Below are 13574 nucleotides of genomic sequence, written 5' to 3' on the forward strand. Positions count from 1 at the left end.
CCTGTAAGATCTGGGGCGCCACACACTCAGAACGCTCACAAAGGCCAAGCCATCCGAAGCCCCCGATCTATCACCCTCCTGTCCTAATCAGTTGCGGACACCAATCAGACACCCACAAGAACGTGGCTAGCCTCTCAAGCCTCCAAGCATGCTCCAGACTCTGCCCGCAACACAAAGGCCCAAAAGCAACCCCGTAACGCTCCGGCCCCCAGCACCCCGACGGCGACGAGAAAATCGCCAGCAAACGAAGAAGCTTGGGACACCAACCCCACGGTCATTCTCATGAAATGGGTCCACTCAAAACCGACACTCATGCTCCAAAAGGCTCTCCAACGTTGCCCGACACGACCCTCCCCGCATGCCCGCCCATGCACCGAGGCTCGCGACCGGTCCCCTCCATCCAGATCCAATCTGGCAGCATGCCAAGGCACCCCCTCCCACGCACGCCTCAGGCCAAAAACGGGAGGATATTCCAGCCCCTGATCCCCCATTCCAGCCGTGGCTCGTCCACCAATTACACATGGTGGCCACGGGACCCCGGGCACGCAAAGCAAAGATTTGTAGCAGCAAAAGGGGGCCGCGCTCTTCAATGCTTACTCTGCGCCCCACTATGCATACTGCGCAAGCGAGGCAGGCAGGCAAGACGGCCACATGCACGGCGCTCAAAACCCGCAAAACAGCGCAGCCCCGTGCTTACCCCGAAACCCCCGGTGTAAGCACACGAGGCAGGCAGGCAAGATGGCCACCGGAAACGGCGCCCAAGCCACAAAACAACAGCCCCGTGCTCCCACGAAACCCGCTCTCACCACCAGTCCTCGCCCAGTGCCCGAGCCTCCGAGACATACGTGGCTAACCGCCGACTAGCAACAAACGCTCTTACCTCGACCCGCACACCTCACAATCCCCGAACCATAGCTGCTCTACTCGCCGCCCCACTCCCGCGCTCCCTCCAGGCCTAACCCTGCAACGGCCGTCCAGGTGCCCCGCAACCCCCCCCGTGGACAAGCCACTGGGCCCTATCAACCTGGTCATGCCCAGGGACGGGGCCGGGGGGAGGCCGGTAACACGCATACCTTGAGGAAAGGAATCCGACGAACAACAGCGCAGGACGAACAACAGCGCAGAGTAGTCCATTCAACGTGCGGCGGAAAGAGGAAGTGCTGAACCGGGCTGGCCTAGATAAAGGCCCTAAGCCCGCCTACCACCTAAATGCCGCGCCTGCATTGGTCACTTAGAAGGAAGGGGGCGGCGCCCTGCCTGTCGTGCTGGTGACGTTCTGCTCGCGAGGCATGTGTCACTAAGAGGCTGTCTCGCGTTACCTCCCCTTCGTGTCGCGCAGCCAGCGGCAAAGAGTGTGAAGTGCTAACCAAACGCTTGCGGGAAAGGGGGTACCCCCTAGGACTTCTGAAACACGCAAAAAAGAGGGCCTGGTACTGCCCGAGAGATCAACTTCTTGACCCTAAGGACAAGAAACCACCAACCAGTAACCTTGTGTGTGTCACCACCTTCCACACAAAAAGTAACATGGAAAGTATTGGAACCTTGTAGCATCAGAATTTAACATGAAAGAGAGCTCATTGTTTGCCTTCAAGAGGGGACGCAACGTAAAGGACAATGTTGTTAAGGCATTCCTGGAACCCCCAAAAGCCCCAGACCTACGAGATCTACTTGGACTGCCACCGGTTATGGGACACTTTAAATGTGGAACGTGTAAGGCATGCCCACTTTGTATGGAAGGCCCAGCTCTCACACATGGAAACAAAACATATAAACTCCCTTCTCTGACGAACTGCAACACCTCAAATGTCATTTACATAATTCTATGCCCCTATGACATGCCATACATTGGGCAGACAACACAAAAAGTAAAAATGAGGATACTGCAACACATGAGTAGAGTCAGATTTAAGACACAAGGTGCACACTTAGTAGAACACTTTATCAGCAAAGGCCACAGTCCAGAGAGTATCCGCTGGAGGGTTGTTGAGAAAATCAATGCTAACCCAGGGGGTGGGTCCCTAACATCAGTACTCAGCAGGAAAGAATGCAAATGGATCCATTTTCTGAACTCTGTAACAACTGGGTTGAATGAATATGAGGAGGTATCAAAACAAATGAGTTTAGTGTAAACAATGGTATATCCAACTTGTGCTAACCAAATGGTGTCTAAATATTGTATCTTGCAATGTCTTTCTTTCCTGTGACCACGTTTTACCAAGCTGCATCCTTCTGACTGTATGTACCTTGTGTATGTTGTTCACGACTTTTTTAACCAACTGTTATGGTCCGTATGTAACTGACACATCCTCATTTAGATGAAGCATTCACTAACTTATGTCAACCAAATGGTGTCTAAATACTGTACCTTGCAATGTTGTTTTCTATTTAATAACTTGAGACCTCGGTCACCGTTTACCAAGCCTCATCCTTCCGATTGTGTCCACTGTGTGTCTGCTTTTCACGACTTTTGAACCAACAGTTATGGTCCTCATGTAACTGACACATCTCCAGATAAACCAGATAATTCTTTATTCAATTACCTTACTAAATGTCATCACGATATGATATCATTGAATCCTGACCTATACATGTATCATGTTTGCCATACTGGCTTGACCAGTTAAAATGTCAATTTTAGTTTGTCGAATTTTTGATTGACCTGTACTCCCCTTTCTGTTCACGCAGGCCGTGTGATACAGTGATTGGTGCCACGGCGTTGCCTAGCAACGAATGCGTCCAACGTGCACGCCACAGCCGTACTTTCATTACGTCCTGTGAGCTGCACGCTGTCAGATTCAGCACGAACATGAGAGGAATGAAACACCTCCGTTTGACTTGAAGAAATCCTCTACAAGGTAAGCGCCAGGAACTCCTGCGCCCTCACCGACACTTGCAACAGAGTGATCGCGCACCTCGATCCCCATTTAGTGTTTACTCGTAATCTGCATGATTAGTCTTTTCCGCCGATCACTCCGCAATAATGACACGCCTGTATGCCAAGATCCGACATCGCTACGTGCCACATGCGGCTATTGAGCTCTTCCGTTCACTTTTGTGTAATAATACGCTCCCGTGCCATGTAGGCGGTGGTCTTCTCCGGTGATTATGTAAATCGAAAATCACCGGACCCAATCGGGCACTTAGCAGACGTGGTCAGGCACCCCACTGGCATCTGGCTAATATTTTAAATTGTAATTTGGCCTCACTTTAAAATCAGACACTTAGCTGTCTTAGCCATGCACCCCACTGGCCTTCCACCGGATAACCGCACCACCCCCAATTCGTGCACAATATTCAGATCCAGGACCTCACTTTGAATGCTTGATTTAGTCTCATCACGGCACCTCCTCACACCCCACTTCCTATCCCCCCTCCCCCCCCTCATCCCCCTTCCTATCCCCCCCGCCGCCCTGGACACAGATTGTTAACACTGTGTTCTTGCTCAACAGAGTAGACTTGCATTATTGCCACACTGGTCTCAGGCTGAAGTTACCCGGTCTGACCCCTATGTAAGTACCTTAACAATTTTAATGGTTGCAAGTCTACATAGCAAACCATTCTCTCTCTGATACCCAGTCTCCTTCAATTTTAGACTGTCCTTCTTCTGTCTTGATAAAGACCCGCCGTGACCACCAATCGGGGCGCACTAGGGTCGAAACGTCGACGAACATCATAGGCCCAGAAAGACCAGGATCCGGATAGGAACATTAGGAATCCTTGGTTTAAAAGCACCATCTGGCCAATGAAGTCATCTGTATATACTTGTACATAAATTGCACTGTATATTTTACCATTCACTGAGCACCTTTCACTAAAAGTCACTTTATTTTTGACAGTCACCACAATCATTGAATGTTATCAAAGAATGATTACAATTCAGATACCAAATGTTTGAAAATTTGATCCATTACATGACTTAAAGTTTTTGAGCATTTATTTCTCTAATTGTTGGACTGGTATCAGAGCGTCTTTGTTCTCATTACTGAATGTTCCCAAAAGTAATTGATCCGACCCAACAGAACCACTTTTCATTTAAACCACAAATACCCAGGTTCTGAGGGACACAGGGTTACCCCTTTTTTCTTAACTACAAGGTATCTCCATGGGCAGGGTGATGTATATGTGAAAGGTAGGAAAGAAGAGGATTCCCTTGAGACAAAGCTAAGTGGAGGTTTAGAATACTAAACCTTACAGTGTAAAAGGTACATACAACAGAAACATATGAAAGTTAAAAATTCATTTATTTGAATAAAATAAAACACACAATAGGGCAAACTAATCTAAATCCCTAAGAATAAAACACAATAAAACAATTCACTCAATAATGACCGCACTATCGAGAACAGACAAAGATGGTTACAACATAAAAAATTGTTGGTTACAACGTGTACATTCCTGCTCCGTGGTTGAACAACCAGTGTTGTACTGCTACGACATCGGCATATCAAATCTGGTTATGGAGACTTGAATTGTACGGTAAGTAGCGTTGACGCGTTTCGGTGGGTTCTCTTATTAGTTACCACCTTTATCAAGACAAGATTTATTCTGTCCTCACCAGGGAATGTTTACAATCGCCCTGAAATAGATATCGTACAAATAATATACGTCAGACTAATGCAGTAAACATTTTGTATAATGGCTGAATTGTACAATTTCACACCAAAAAAACATGCACATTGGCTGGATCAAAATACATAGATCATATGATTTTGAAAGTTAAGTAAACAGTTATACAATTTTTTGTCTCCATATATCCCTCCGAATGAAGCAATATGATTCCTATAATTATTCTATGGTCCCTTTCTTACATATGATCTTACTACTGTCCCTTATGACTCATATACTTGACTGTAAATTCTTGTTACATTACATTTGGAATTGATATGTAGCCATTACAATAGTATACAGAATACAGTTTCTTAATAGGGTTGACATCATCCTAGTTGCACAAAGTCTGCTTATTAATTAAGGGGGTAAAGAGGGGCACAAATAACATTGTTAACATATAGAAAAATATCCCTTTGATCTGGGATTCTAACAATTGTCGCTATGAACTATAGGCGCATGTTTATTCATGGACCGGTAAAGACAAAAATGAAAAGGTCGAGACTGGGAGCAGTCTTTTTCTATTTGGTGGAGCACCCAGAATTTACAGGGAGAAAGTTTAGGCGATTAAAGGAAGTCACCTTACCCTGTGTTGAAAGACGGACTTGTATAAGTCTTCTGAGTTAATTTCTTGAAACCAGAAAGCAGTATCACTTGAGCCTTCTAAAATATCTGCTACTAGTAGGTTGTCCTGTTGGACCGGGATTGCTAGATTAGTATCATTCTCAGTTAAGAGTGTTTTTGTCTTATTCTATTATACAAAGGATAGATGCCTACCTGTTGTCTCTATTTAAGTTCGAATAAGTTCCCCTTGATTCGCCGTTCCAAGTTTTTTTGGCGAAATGAAAAAGATAGGTTTTTGTTCGGTTTATTTGAAGACTAGGCCAGAGTTGCCTGCAGATAAAAAGAAGGGGAAGGGGGAAAAACGCCTGGGTTTTAGGTTACAACATCTTGTGATCACCGATTCGCGCCCTAACATCGATAGGGTAAAAAAGGTAAAGGGTATACCATTTGGGGTGTTCATGAAGTCCCAGTTAAGGTAGCTTGTTTTTGGAGTTAGTCCCTTCTGGTCTCTTTTCTCCCTCTTGGCTATTTCAGCAATTGTCTTTATATAGGAAAATAAAGAAAGAGGAAGACTATAGTCAGGACACTATCCTGGTGTATTTTGGTAGACTGGTATATAAAAAGCTGGGGCGAAATTAATGCTCACCTACTCGAATGGCACGGGATTCCAATGTCCATCTGGTAGTCTATCCTGGCCTTTGTTAAAATACCTGCAAGTAGTTTAAGAGATGCAACACTGTATGAATATCCAGAAGGGTGTCCTGCTATATGCATTCTCTAACTACTCTATTGAGTTCCTAATGGAGCAGAGCCTTGCCGTTCACTCACCTATTCCTTATGGAAATGTTCCACCGTCTGTGGGGGTCCGCCTTGAATGCAAGGTCAGCTTGGGCAGTTCTCTGTTAAGTACCCATGGTTGCAGTGTGATTGGTTTAGGACGAAGTTCTATCAACCAATCCCGTGATGAGGATTACAATCCTTGTATGTAAATTGATGTCTCACGAATACCCATCACATATTGGTTAATATTAGCCAATCGGGACGCGCTTGGTATTGGCAGGCCAGTTTCCTTTCTGGTCTGCACCTTTTATCGCTAATGCTAACGTGGCTTTTTTTACCAGTATTGGGTATTTTGAGGTTTATATATGTTTGGCCTAACGCGCGTTTGTTTATAAGTAAAGAGGAGTGTTAGCGATCAACCCTGTTCCTGTGGCGTGAAATTAAAATTAAAAGTACAATATTTTCACTGCAGTAGACAAGGCGTGACTACATTGCATGCCTTTTAATTTTCTTCCAGTATTGTTTAAATAATTCAAATAATATACGGGTCGGGCCTTTTGGTATATATGTATGTTTGCTCCTTGGCCCATGGAATTAAAATGAGCCTGACCCTGCAGCAGGACAATCCGTTCCCATATTTGGACAAATTTTTTCGGTTGTCGCTGTCTGGATACAAAAAACAGGGTCACGAAAGTGTATCCTAATTTGAGCGCATATGCCTATCAAATTGAGAACTATTACGGAAGAATAACGGGGAAAAAGGATCCCCGTGTATTATTTCATAATAAAGTGAGAGGAAAGAAGAGTCTCTCCAGTGTCAGATTGCGGGGGTTATGTACAGGCATTTTGTCCAATCTTCCCTACTGTTTAACCCTTTATAAATAGTATTGAGATGGCAGAAGTACCACTGTTCCCTAATCTTTCTAATTTTGTCAATATCTCCTCCTCTTTGGGTGATTCTAATTTTTTCCAGAATAAACCATCTTAGATCGTCACATGTATGGTTATGGGTTTGATAATGTTCAGTTAGTGGGGCATTAGGTTTTTTAGTCCGTATTGCTGACTTGTGCTCAAGCACTCTGCTCCGCAACTCCCAATTGGTATCACCAACATACCCCAAGTTACAGGGGCATAGGAGTAAGTAGATCACGTTTTGACTTCGACAGATGTTGAAGGTGGAAGGGGTAAGTTTCTTGCCATTATACTCCAAATGTTTTGCAGTGATGCAGTGGGATAATGAAGTGGAAGGCACTCCTTTTTTTAAAAAAAAATATTATTTTAATCCTCTTTGTTTAACACATGCGTGCTGCAGCGGTGGCACGTTTGTCCTCCTTCCGTGCCTACAAAACTATCAACCTAACTTGAGTGGATGGACCACTCAACCCCTGCGCACTGTTGCTGCTAGTGGATGAATCCCACTAGAAATATCATCATTCTAATTTTTCATCCTAGTTTTAACAATTTAATTTTCACATAACCAATTTCACCATTCTTATTTGAAAGTGGGATGTTTAATCATCAGTTCATTTTCAATAAATTTCAACATATATTCAAAAATCAAAACATTTCAAAATATTTCACTGCATCAACAAAATCTTTCTTGACAACGTATAGTTGATGTAGCCCGATGCATTTCGAGTCCTAAGTGGACTCTTCCTCAGGGGCCTGTAAATATGAACATCTTGTATCAACAATTTCATAATATTATAATATCGCCATTTTTCATCAGATTCAAGTTTCAAAAACATGCGGATGTACAAAACAACAAACAATCACTTTGCATTTCATATCGAAGTATAATGACAACATCATGCACTGATAAACCTTAAAACTCCACCACCTCACCTCAAGAGTGAATGTGTTAACAAATGCCTTATACTCACAACAGAACCAAGAAGTTGAAATTCCTGCAAACACAAATTCTGACTATAAATAACTGCTAAATTCATGTACCAACAGCCTGAGACCAATGAAACACCTAACGAAGCTTCCTCTTACCTCGATTCTTTTTGAATGGAAACCACCGCGTTTCCGTATCTATTCAAAATTACCACCTACAAAAAAATATATAAAACCATCCTAAGCTACGTGTTACTAGTTAAATACATTTCTACCGCTATCCCTCCAGGACGCCACTCCTTACCTCAAAGCTAATCACCAGCTCCTTCATCTACTTCCTGCCGATTTCAAACTCAACACCGGGCTTTCAGGGTTTAAAACGCGTTCTCCTCTGGGTGAACTAACGACAGTAAAAACAGACTAGACCGGGTCACTGGGGCGTGCCATTTTAGAACAGTCTCTAAACGAGGTGAAACCTCCTAGCCGGTGGACCAAAAACGCTCGCAAAACGCGTAGAAATAATAAAGGGAAAAGTTGCATAGAGATCATAAGTTCACAGCAGTGAACACGAACCGAACAGAGTCACTGAATAACGCCATAACGAAACAAAAACCTCTTTTCCAGTGAACCACTAACGCTCACAAATGAAAAGTGATGATCAGGTGCTCAAAATAAAAATACATATACATAGAGTGGGTTTCAATTCAAATTCAAAAATATATAATAACAGTGCATTATTTACATTTCACTTAACTCTCAGAAACACTTGTGTTATGTATTTTATCAGATATACTCATGCTAAAGAGAGGCTTGCCAAAACCTCTACATGCCTCTAGCCTGGCTGACAGTATATTTATTACAGAAAACATGTATAGTCTATCTTTTCATTTAAACCTTTTGGTTCCTGAGTCCCTAGGAACCGGATCCAAAATATCTCTCTTTGTAGGAGGGATCTGGTGAGATCCACTCCTTCTTGAAATTCAGTTTTCTCCAAAACTGAAAACTGTAGCTGGGAGATGTTATGCCTATTTTCTGACCAGTGTTTAGCTAAATTGCTTTTAATATTGACATTCCTGATAGTACTCTTGTGTTCAGATATTCTTGTCTTTAGTTTTCTTTCCGTTTTCCCCACATACAATTTGCCACATGGACATTTGATGTAGTAGATCACGCTTTTAGAGTTGCAATCACTGTCATGGTGTAAATCAATGGTTTTTCCTGTCTGGGGGTGATGTAAAGTATTCCCAACTATCACATTGTGACAGTGCACACAGTTCATGCATCTTTTCATCCCTTTATGTGTTTGTCTCTTTTTAATTATAGGTGTCTTCAGCAACTCCTTTAAGTTTTTTGATCTTTTATATGCAAACATTGGTTTTTGCGAAAAAATACCTCCAAAGTCTGGTTCATGTTGAAGAAGTTCCCAATGTCTTGTTATTATATTTTTGATTTTTGATGAACTTGTAGAGTATTTTGAAACAAACACCTGTCTGTCCAGAATCTTCTTCGGTTTCTTTTCCAGGAGATTCTCCCTACTGAACGTAACAATCTTATCCTTTGTTTGCTTCAGCACACTCTCTGGGTAACCTCTGGATGCATATTTTCCTTCTTGTATATCCAAATGTTTTTCCAGAGTCACTGACTCTGAACAAATCCGTTTTATCCTCATATATTGTGACAAGGGCAAATTCCTTTTTAAATTCTGAGGGTGAAAACTCTGAAACAATAGAGAATTATTGACATCTGTCTCTTTCCGAAACACTTCAGTTTGTAATGTTCCTTGTTTTAATGTCAATAATACATCCAAAAATGCTATTTCATGGTCACTGATGGTGTGAGTGAACTTGATTTGATCCACATGAGTATTTAAAGTCAAGATGTTTTGTTCCAACATTTCTCTGTTGCCTGACCATAATACAAAAATATCATCTATAAATCTTTGATATATCAAGCTATGGTCTCGCCATTCCTTGTCCGAGTAAATGTAGTCTGCTTCAAATTTAGCCATGTACGTATTGGCATATGCGGGGGCCCCCGCAAATCCCATTGATGTACCATTCTGTTGCAAGAAAAATTTTGAGTCCCATTGAAAATAGCTATGGTACAAGCAGAAATGCAGCAATTCTAGAATGAAAGATTTTTCTGCTCTAATAGTTTCAAGCCCCAACAGCGCCCATTCCACAGCTTCCAGTCCTGCTTGGTGAGGTATCGAAGTATAAAGAGATTTTACATCTATAGTACAGAGTAATAGGTCTTGTGTTATAGTAGTGTTCTTCAATTTTTGTAAAAAATGGTTGGTATCTTTTGTGTAGGATGGCCACTCTTGAACAAATTGCTGTAAAAAAGTATCTATGTACTGCCCCAATGGTTCAAAAATCGTGCCACAGCCTGTGACGATAGGCCTCATGGGAGGGTTCAATTTGTCTTTATGAACTTTGGGCAACATATAGAGGCGGGGTCGCCTGGGATGCTGTACCGAGAGGAATTGTTTCGTAGCCATTGAGATGTGACCAAGTTCACAAGCTTTATCCAAGATGATTTTTAGGGTTACTTCCAAATCATAGATGGGGTCTTTATCTAATTCCAGATATGTTGACTCATCTGACACGTGTTCGTTGACTTTTGCCACATAAAATTCCTTATCCATCACAATTATTGCTCCTCCCTTGTCAGCCTTTTGAATATGAATATTCTCATTCATTTGAAGTTTTTTCAAGATGTTCCTTTCAAAAACAGATAGATTCTTCGTTTTAGATCTGTGAAAACTCAATTTCTCTAGGTCATTCCTTACTGATTTTTCGAATGCATCCAAAATTTTGTGTGAAACCGGTGATTGATATTTGGATTTGACTTTGAATTCCATTAATTCAGTGGGCTCTTTGACTTCTTGTGTGGGGACCACATTTGTAAAGAAATGCCTGAGTCTTAACACTCTCATAAATTTGAACAATGCTATTTCACATTCCAAAATATTTGTGTCATAGGTCGGGACAAAACCTAGTCCTCTATTTAACACTTGAAGTTCATCAGATGTTAACTCTGTTTTAGAAATATTCATCACCAAGTTTACCTGGTGCTCCTTGTTCTTGCTCCTTCTCTGACTTCTCCTTGTTTTTGTTTTGGTTTTCCTGGTGGTTGAGTTAAATCCCCTGCCTGGGGAAAAGAAGACGGCTTTGATGTAGTTGCTGTTTGATCAGGTTCTGTCTGTTCATTGGAACCGGCTGCCTCTCCAATTTGTGTTTGTGCTGACGGTCTGGAAGCACTTAAATCCGTATCTGAGACTAGGCTTTCCTCTGAAGTTGTAGTTGGTTTTTTCCTAGGTTGATAAGCTCTCCTCTGGGCATATACTTCAGCCCAAGAGTATACTTCATTAAGCTTGTAATCAAGCGTGTCCCTTTTGAATTTTCTTAATTTACCTTCTTGAATTTCCTTGGTATATTTTTCCAACGTGATGTTAATGTCATTTAGAGTTTTATCCCAATCTTCCTTTTGCATCCTTCCCTCTAGATTTTGTTTGATCTCATCAATTTCACGAGTCAGGTCTGCAATGACTCTAGCCAATTCCTCAACCAGTAACAATATTAAATCTAAAGAACACTTATTTAATATTCGATACCATTTTTCCATAAAATCTTTGTTTAAATGAAACCTGTAGAGCATCGGTTTGATGGACATTCGCAATCCTCGTGGGATCCTTTTTTCTTTGTGGTACTGTACCAAGGTCGATGCATGGAGTTTTTGACTTACTTCTCTTTTGGCTAGAAATTATAATTGCTTCAATTGTTGTACTATCGTGTTGCCCTGGGCATCCGAAGTTTTTACTTCTTGAATCAATGAATAAATATCTGTTGCTTGCTCGGCTGTATATGCCAATGTTTTTGCTCTCTCATCTGTGAGACTTGATATTTGGTCAAACTACATTTTTATTTCAGTGGGTGCTCTTTCCGTTTGGACAACGTGACAAAATGAGATAATGAAGTGGAAGGCACTCCTTTTTTTTAAGAAAAATATTATTTTAATCCTCTTTGTTTAACACATGCGTGCTGCATTTGAAAGTGGGATGTTTAATCATCAGTTCATTTTCAATAAATTTCAACATATATTCAAAAATCAAAACATTTCAAAATATTTCACTGCATCAACAAAATCTTTCTTGACAACGTATAGTTGATGTAGCCCGATGCATTTCGAGTCCTAAGTGGACTCTTCCTCAGGGGCCTGTAAATATGAACATCTTGTATCAACAATTTCATAATATTATAATAATTTTTCATCAGATTTATTGAAAATGAACTGATGATTAAACATCCCACTTTCAAATAAGAATGGTGAAATTGGTTATGTGAAAATTAAATTGTTAAAACTAGGATGAAAAATTAGAATGATGATATTTCTAGTGGGATTCATCCACTAGCAGCAACAATGCGCAGGGGTTGAGTGGTCCATCCACTCAAGTTATGTTGATAGTTTTGTAGGCACGGAAGGAGGACAAACGTGCCACCGCTGCAGCACGCATGTGTTAAACAAAGAGGATTAAAATAATATTTTTCTTAAAAAAAAAGGAGTGCCTTCCACTTCATTATCTCATTTTGTCACGTTGTCCAAACGGAAAGAGCACCCACTGAAATAAAAATGTCGTTTGACCAAATATCAAGTCTCACAGATGAGAGAGCAAAAACATTGGCATATACAGCCGAGCAAGCAACAGATATTTATTCATTGATTCAAGAAGTAAAAACTTCGGATGCCCAGGGCAACACGATAGTACAACAATTGAAGCAATTACAATATCTACCCAAAAGAGAAGTAAGTCAAAAACTCCATGCATCGACCTTGGTACAGTACCACAAAGAAAAAAGGATCCCACGAGGATTGCGAATGTCCATCAAACCGATGCTCTACAGGTTTCATTTAAACAAAGATTTTATGGAAAAATGGTATCGAATATTAAATAAGTGTTCTTTAGATTTAATATTGTTACTGGTTGAGGAATTGGCTAGAGTCATTGCAGACCTGACTCGTGAAATTGATGAGATCAAACAAAATCTAGAGGGAAGGATGCAAAAGGAAGATTGGGATAAAACTCTAAATGACATTAACATCACGTTGGAAAAATATACCAAGGAAATTCAAGAAGGTAAATTAAGAAAATTCAAAAGGGACACGCTTGATTACAAGCTTAATGAAGTATACTCTTGGGCTGAAGTATATGCCCAGAGGAGAGCTTATCAACCTAGGAAAAAACCAACTACAACTTCAGAGGAAAGCCTAGTCTCAGGTACGGATTTAAGTGCTTCCAGACCGTCAGCACAAACACAAATTGGAGAGGCAGCCGGTTCCAATGAACAGACAGAACCTGATCAAACAGCAACTACATCAAAGCCGTCTTCTTTTCCCCAGGCAGGGGATTTAACTCAACCACCAGGAAAACCAAAACAAAAACAAGGAGAAGTCAGAGAAGGAGCAAGAACAAGGAGCACCAGGTAAACTTGGTGATGAATATTTCTAAAACAGAGTTAACATCTGATGAACTTCAAGTGTTAAATAGAGGACTAGGTTTTGTCCCGACCTATGACACAAATATTTTGGAATGTGAAATAGCATTGTTCAAATTTATGAGAGTGTTAAGACTCAGGCATTTCTTTACAAATGTGGTCCCCACACAAGAAGTCAAAGAGCCCACTGAATTAATGGAATTCAAAGTCAAATCCAAATATCAATCACCGGTTTCACACAAAATTTTGGATGCATTCGAAAAATCAGTAAGGAATGACCTAGAGAAATTG

The sequence above is a fragment of the Lissotriton vulgaris genome, chromosome 3_1 (assembly GCF_964263255.1).
Source record: "Lissotriton vulgaris chromosome 3_1, aLisVul1.2, whole genome shotgun sequence".
NCBI classification, from domain to species: Eukaryota; Metazoa; Chordata; class Amphibia; order Caudata; family Salamandridae; genus Lissotriton; species Lissotriton vulgaris.